Here is a 7,948-nt window from a genome sequence, read left to right on the forward strand (position 1 = left end):
TTGTTTTTCAACCTGTTCCTCTAGATCTGTGTAATAAGCACATGGTCGATCTACCAAATTACTACCAGCAACACAGAATTGCAAATATTTTCTTCATAACATAATACTTTCCCAGTCTTCAACTTGCTGGCCACCTTTCTACAAATATGCCAGATTCCCCAATTTCTTTCTTTTTTTCATATGACTTAGATTTAATCATCAGAAGCAAACTAAATGGAGAGCTTACAATAGAAAAGAATTACATGTCAGTGCCTTCTGCAAACTGAGCTGGGATAGAAAGGGACTAGAGGCTGCCCCTCAATTTAATCCCTTACAAACAAAGATGTCCACAGTGTTCCTGGCACCCTGGCTCAGGAAAGGGGGAGACCACTGGTTCTGTGTGTTGAAGTTTCCTTGCCTGCCATTCATTCCTGGCCAGCATCAGGAGCCCCTCCTTTCCGGCTCTGGTCATCACCCTTCTTTCTGTGGTCTGATATGATGTCATCTATCCACAGTAGGAGAACTGCCATCTCCACTTATATGTTTGCCTTATATGTTTGCAGCTTCACAGCCAATGGCTTCCATATGCGTAGTTCTTTCATGTCCACTAAAGTTCCCATCTCACCACTTACTTCCCAGGTCTCACAGTTCTCCTGGGTGTGCTTGGCCCAAAGGGAAGTGAGTAGATTTATAATGCTGGCCCCACAATTCTGGATCAAGGTATGAGGGATGACTTCTAAAGTCTGGGAAATAGCCCTGTATGACCATTGTTCCATACCAGTCATGGCCATGGATTTTTCTGTTAAGGTGTGAGCTACAGCCATCTCAGAAGCCCCATCCCCTGGCACCAGCTAAGGGTCCAGGAGAACATTTCAGCACACTTGCATGGCATCCTGGAAGGTTGCGATCTACATCTGAGAGAATTTCTTTGTTGGCCTCCCTGAGAAGAATGGTGTAGGCCTTGGGGTCTCTGCGCTCAATGATGAACCTAAAGTACTCATCTCCAATTTTCTTGATTTCCAACAGGTCTGCCCCTGTTCCAACATTATCTTCTCTCAGTTCTTCTGGTCAGCTGACTATCTGGGCCCTATATGCTTTAGCAATGCAATTATTGTCTGTCCTCTGGACTCTGCAGATGGCTGAGATATTGGCCTGCATGAGGTAGTGCTGAGCTAAGTCTGAGATGCCTTTTTTCTGTGATGACCACATCAGACTTCAGTTGAATAATGTCCTCACAGAGATGCTGGATATACTCTTTTTCCATTTGGAGGATTCAGGTGAAGTCTTCCTCTTGGGTAATCTCAATGTCAGTCTGGCTTTCTCCTTTCTGTATTCCAGAGAAGAATCCAATAGCCCAATATGAGGGTTCTTCATATAATGCCATATTCTCAGATGGGTCACATCTTTGTTAATCATGACTCCATGTAATGCACATGAGTCTTCAATGATGCTCCCAAGTATCTTTTTCCACTCTTGCATATTTCTTGATGTCAATCTCCTTCTGATCCTTTTCCTCAAACTGTACAGTTTTGACAGCATCCAGGATGATATTGCAAGCTAAAGAGGACCATCCACAAATTACTTTGATGGTAATGGAACTGTTTATGATGTTCAGCATCATAGTTATCAATGTCAATGGAAATACTGATTAGAGTGCTGTTCATATCACCCAGTGCCTTGTAGTAAACATTAATTACCACTGTTGGGTGCAGCTGCTGTTCTAGGAAGTGATCAGCAACAGATTACATTTCTACAGCAAGAATAATTACTGATGTGTTTCCATTTCCAGCTTCTTCATCCTGGGTCCCGCTAATATCAATCATGGACATGGCTGCTGGATGTTGGGCTTGAATCTCTTGAAGAATGGCATTGCCATAATTGGTCACCATGATGCCTCCTGTTGGGTCCCAAAGCATCTTCATGGACTTGGGTCCCATACATGTTTGGATGATATCTGCAATAGTCTTAGCAGCACTGATGTTTGCAGATTGAACTTTTCTTCCATACTCACAGTTTGTATTCTGGCTGAGCATGAGCACAGGACAGTGGTCCATCATGGCAACACAATGCAGAGCTGGGTACCCAAAGCTGAAAGAACCAGCAGAACCTTCTAGAGAGAGCAGATTACCTAATTTTGGATGGGAAATTAGGCTAAGTGCTGTAGCAAACAAACTTAAAATCTTAGTAGTTTAACACAATTGAGTTTTATTTGTCATCTATGCCATAGTCCAATTTGATTTTCACAGAGAAGCTTTGTGTACAGTGATCTAGTTTTGGGGAAGAAAATTAAAAGAGCAATTTAAGGTTCCAAATGTAAAGCTTCTGAAAATGCACTGCAGGGAATAAATAGGAATTGAGAAAGTAGAGAAACATTAAAACTTGGTAAAATTACACCAAATGTTAGATCCATATGAAGAACAAGACTCACTGAAGCTGATTCCCTGAGAACTGAGCTCTTAAAAGTATATCCTGGGACTCTCCAATGGCTAGTATTGATCCAGAAAGCCCCTTCAGGAGAGAGGTACATATTAGCCTCAGCTTTAGGACCCAGCAGACAAAGGATACTAGGCAGCTGTTACACTTCCCTCCGAAGGGCTCCCTAGCTTTGTATGTGAGATGAGCAGGTTCCAGCAAAAGCTCCTACTCTTACACTCTTTCCTTACATTGATCGTTGTTGTATTTTCATTTTTCATTGATCAAGAATAACTTTTCAATTTCCTTCATTTCATTTTAGAATTCACAAGATTATTTATATCAGACTTTGCTGCCTATTTTGTTCTATGATTAACCTTGGATAGTAATAAAATAAAATTAAAGAAATATAAAAATATAATGTTCTTGACAACCTTATATGTTAGCTATATCTAATATTGTTAATCAAAACATACTCTGTGTTAGGTTATATATCCAATTGCTAGAGAATAAGGATCAACGAGTGAGTCTTAAGTTAACAAGTGACAGAGCAGGAATGTAGACACAGGTTCAACACATTCTTTGTTTCTAACAACTTTCAGATCTTTTAGGATATTTAAGATAATTCTGGATATTCTTATTAAATCTTCACAAAAGCCCTATGAGGTAGGTAATTTTATCAATTGCATTTTATAGGTGAGTACACTCAAGCTCCAAACCCTATAGAAAATATTTGAGTCAGCCTCCCTGGGTTCAAAATTGGCAGCTCTATCCTGCCTATGGATTAGGGAAAGTACACTTACTTGCTTCTACACTCAATATAAGGAGAGAAAATCCTGAATGCTGGGTTTGCCTAGTTCTGGCCCATAGGCCTGGAAAATCCTAAAAATCAGTTTCTGGAGATTTGAGGTCTTGACATTTACAGTTTTAAGACCTTGGTAGGCTTTTGGACAGACAGAGGCCTTTCTGTGGTCACAGAACCTCAGTTTTAATTGGTTCAGGATGAACAGCAAGGAATTTGAGTGCTGTAAGTGCGGGGGCAAGATTTATTGGGCTGGGCAGGATGGCTATATTTGGATTTGAGTTCTGAAAATGTCATCTCCTTCATTTTGGATTTCCTAAACTGCTTTTGAATTTCTTCTATGTTCACATATAAAAAATGGAAAAATAAATTTACTCTTGAATAGCGAATAAGCTATATACATTGCTGTAGCAGGTTTCCCAGGGTATCTGTAGCTTAGAGTAGAGGTTGACAGACTGTCAAAATGATCTGTCATCTGTTTCTGTAAACAAACTTTTGTTGGACACAGCCACTCTTGTTCATTTTCATATCACATACAGCTGCTTTAGTCCCACAATGGAGAGTTGAGGAGTTGCAATGGTGGCTTAAGCTTCAAACCTGGACCCTATGTGATCTAGAACATTCTTCATCCTTTTAGGAAACGGTGAGTTAGAGCCCAGCTAAGAGGCTTCTGTGGTCTTCACTGCTCTCCTATTTAAGCACATCAGTGTCATTTTTGTCCTTGCATCAGAACAAACAGTATTCAATGTGTTTCTCTAAGGCTCAGAGCACAGCAGTTTAGGTAATCTTGCCCCTTGGAATAAGGACAAAGTGATTGTTCTCAGACAGTAAGAATGATAGAATGGAAAGAAATTATAGAAGCAGTAATTTTTTAAATGTATGAAGAGGTGCACAAAAATAGTTGAAGTTTGATTAAACTCAAAAAAGAAGCAGTCTTTAAGATTTGGATAAAAACCAAAACTCTGGAATTGCTAACATGGGTCATATACTGAATAATTAAAACTAGCATAGAAAACATGGGTTAAATTTATCAATGTAACACTTCTGTCTTTATTGTTAATCACCTGGTAAAGTATTTTACTAGTGTCCTGTTCTATGTGGTGAGAATTTAACCAAAGTGATATAATTCCATTTCTATTGACTTTGTTTTTCAGTTAAAATGTTTCAAATTGCTAAAATAAAATCAATGTATTTTATTTATAGCAAGGCAAAGATATCTTCCCTTGGAATATCTGTTAGAAATGATGAAGTAATGTTCAAAGACCTGCGCTGAGAAATGTATTTACTATAGACGAAAAACTCAAATTACTAGAAAAATTCAATTTCAAGTTGAAAATACATGGTATTGGATTCTTTATGGAATACTTATACACCACTAAATAGAATGTGATTTTACACAGTGTTGAATATGCTTTTAGAAAGATGATTACCTAAACACACTTGGGAGGACATAATTTGAATACAAATGTATTCTTATTTAGCATTTTACAATTTTTATGAATTTCAAATACATCAGAAGAGATCAGTTGGTGTATTGGAAAAAAAATATATTTTTCTTCTTGGTAAGATAGAGATGTCCAGTAAAGAAGTCCCAATTTACTCTCAGATTCTAAATCAAATCAGTCTTTTGCTAAAATTTTCCTGTAGTGTGGTACTTGGCTTTGGCATGATGCAGGCACAGGTAAGTGAGCAATTAGAGATCATGAGGAAAAGAACAATGGAGATATTTTGTGAGGACAGAGGAAATTTAATATCGAAGAGGGTCTGGAAGGACATTGGAAAAGGAGTTTGTCAGTATGACTCAATGAGTAAAATTAGGACCGACACTCTATAAATTAGGCTGAAATTTAAGGAAAATAGATTTCAGGTGAAGGTTCATAAGAACTCAAATAGAGGATTCCAAAAATGAAATGGATAGTTTCTGGAGGTGGTAAGTTTCCTATTCCTGGAATATGCGTAAGTAGTTATTTAGAAGGATAATAATTCTTAATTTTTAAGAAATATAAGAGGTTACAATAGAAATCATCAATGGCATATATTAAAATTATTTAAAATAAAAATTAAAATTAAAAAACTAAAATTTCTTAACATATTGAGGAAAGCATAGGTAAAAATGTGTCAGAGAATTTCTAACAATCATACATGAGTATTTCATTTCGATTTATAAAACAACACACAGTAGATATATGAACCCAGGACATAAGTAGACACAGTATCTTCACACATGGACAGCTCACACATGATGGAATAAACACTGGAAATCTTTAAACTTACAGTTGTTTAAAGAACTTCAAAGTAAAACAGAAGTGTATCATTGTATACAAAAGGAACACAATAGAGGACTAAAATTAAATTGATACTATCCAACAGGACAAAGTTGTTTTAAAACTAATTCCACACATCACTGGTGGTATTATACATTGATACAGCCTTTGGAAAAGCAATAACACAAGTCAAATCATACTATAAAGAGCTGTCCAGAGCTGGCTTCATTAAATCTACTCTTGATATTGTCTTAGGAAATAACTTACATGAATTACAGAGGCATCTAAAATAGTGGGGGGAAAAGAAGTAAATAAACTGTACTTCCAACAAATCAAAGAAATATTTACCTGTCATCAAAATTTTGTGGAAAAAATAATTTTATTGTAATAATTATTTACAATAAAATGCTAGCAAATATAGAAATAAAAATAATACATGAGTAACTAAGATATTTAGATACATAAATAAGCAAAAAGTAAAAGTAATTACAAAGGTGGCAAGATTATTATAGTATTTCTTGTTTTATAATTTGTCTTTAAAGTCATACTGTATTTAAGTAAATATTCAGGAATGAAAAATTTTTAGGTATTACTGCATATACTTCTTTTAAAGATTTGCTTCAATAAACATAACATTTCCTATGCATGTAAAAAACTAACCAGCTTAGTCTGGAGAGCATAAATATAAGTATTTATTTAAAATAAAATTATGTATTATATTAACTATATTTGAATGCAAGTATACACATATTTCTAGAATGAAAAAATAAATAAATAACACATTTAATCAATTTGTAAATTCATGTTCCTGAATATTAGAAATAGCATTATTTGGAAATAGTTGGTATATGTGAAATAATAGGACAATGTTAACAAAAGAGTTATACATCCTATATACCTGACACCCTTCTTCTGCCTTTTAAAGATAATCATTATCTTAATTTGATGTTTATCATTCCCATGCATTTTAAATATTTACACATTTATACATAAATTCCTAACACAAATTAGTTTTCAGACTTAAAAAATTTATATAAATGCCTTATTATGTATCTATATTCTGCCTCTTGATATTTTCTTTTTTTATTTGTTCCTTTTAGATATACATGACAGTAGAATGAATTTTGACATATACATATATGGATGGAGTATAACTTATTCTAATTAGGATTCATTCTTGTGGTGATTTATGATGTGGAGTTTCACTGTGGTGCATTCATATATCTTGATATTTTTCTAAACATTGTTTCTGAGACTCATCCATTTTGCTATATGCCATTCTTATTCATTTTCATTGTTGTAGAGTTTTCCAAATGTATGATGTTTTGTTTATCAGTGAGCCTATTAAATAATATTTGCATGGTTTCTGATATTTTGTTATTATAATTAATACTATATGAATATATTTATGTGTCCTCTTGTACACATGCATAAGACATTTTCTACGTCAGTGCTATTCAATAGAACTTTCTACGATGAATAGAAATGTAGATTGTTGTCTAAAATAGTAATCAGTAGATGCTAGTCACAGAGTGGCTACTGAGCTCTTGAAATGTGGATCATGCGACCATGGAATTGAATTTTTATTTGCTTGAATTTAATTTAAATGTAATAGTATCAGATGGCCAATGGTTATTGACAGTGCAGGTCTAGATCATGAACTACGATGCTCAGATGTACATCCTGGTCATGAGTGGTTCAAAGGCTCAATTTTAGACCCTGTGAAACTATCTTCCAAAGTGGCTGTAGACATGTGTATACTGTGTGAATGAGTTCCTCTGTTGTCACTTTTTCCAAGTTTTGTCATTATGGTTTTAAGATACACTTATTTACTTGATTACTAGTGAGACCAAGCAATTTTCACATATTCATTAGACATTTAGGGTTTCCTTTCTTGTGAAATACCTATTATACACATTTTTTTTGTCCATTTGTCTCTGGAATACTTTCTCTTAAAATGTGGCATATATACACCATGGAATATTACTCAGTAATAAAAGAGAATAAAATGATGGCATTTGTAAGTAAATGGATGAAGTTAGAGAAGATAATGCTAAGTGAAGTTAACCAATCCCAAAAAACCAAATGCCGAATGTTTTCTCTGATATAAGGAGGTTGATTCATAGTGGGGTAGGGAGAGGGAGCATGAGAGGAATAGAAAAACTCTAGATAGGGCAGAGGGGTTGAAGGGGAAGGGAGGGGGCATAAGGTTATCAATGATAGTGGAATGTGATGATCATTATTATCTAAAGTACATGTATGAAGACATGAGTTGGTGTGAATATACTATGTATAAAACCAGAGATATGAAAAGTTGTGCTCTATATATGTAATAAGAATTGTAATGCGAAAGGAAAGGAGGGGGAAGATGGCCGCTGCGTACGGGGGTTGCTGAAGTGCTGAGCATGGTGCTCAAAGCAGCGGCTTTAATAGAGATTTCGCACAGTCTGTTAGAGATCCTTTCACCGTTAATCTGTAGCGGACCACTTTG

General features: G+C 35.4%; 1 pseudogene; it reads right to left on the bottom strand.

Moving 5' to 3' along the window:
* Positions 1 to 330: 330 nt before the first annotated feature.
* LOC107148848 lies at positions 331 to 2,365 on the bottom strand (annotated as a pseudogene).
* Between the last annotated feature and the right edge of the window lie 5,583 nt (positions 2,366 to 7,948).

Source organism: Marmota marmota, unplaced genomic scaffold (genome assembly GCF_001458135.2).
Source record: "Marmota marmota marmota unplaced genomic scaffold, marMar, whole genome shotgun sequence".
NCBI lineage: Eukaryota > Metazoa > Chordata > Mammalia > Rodentia > Sciuridae > Marmota > Marmota marmota.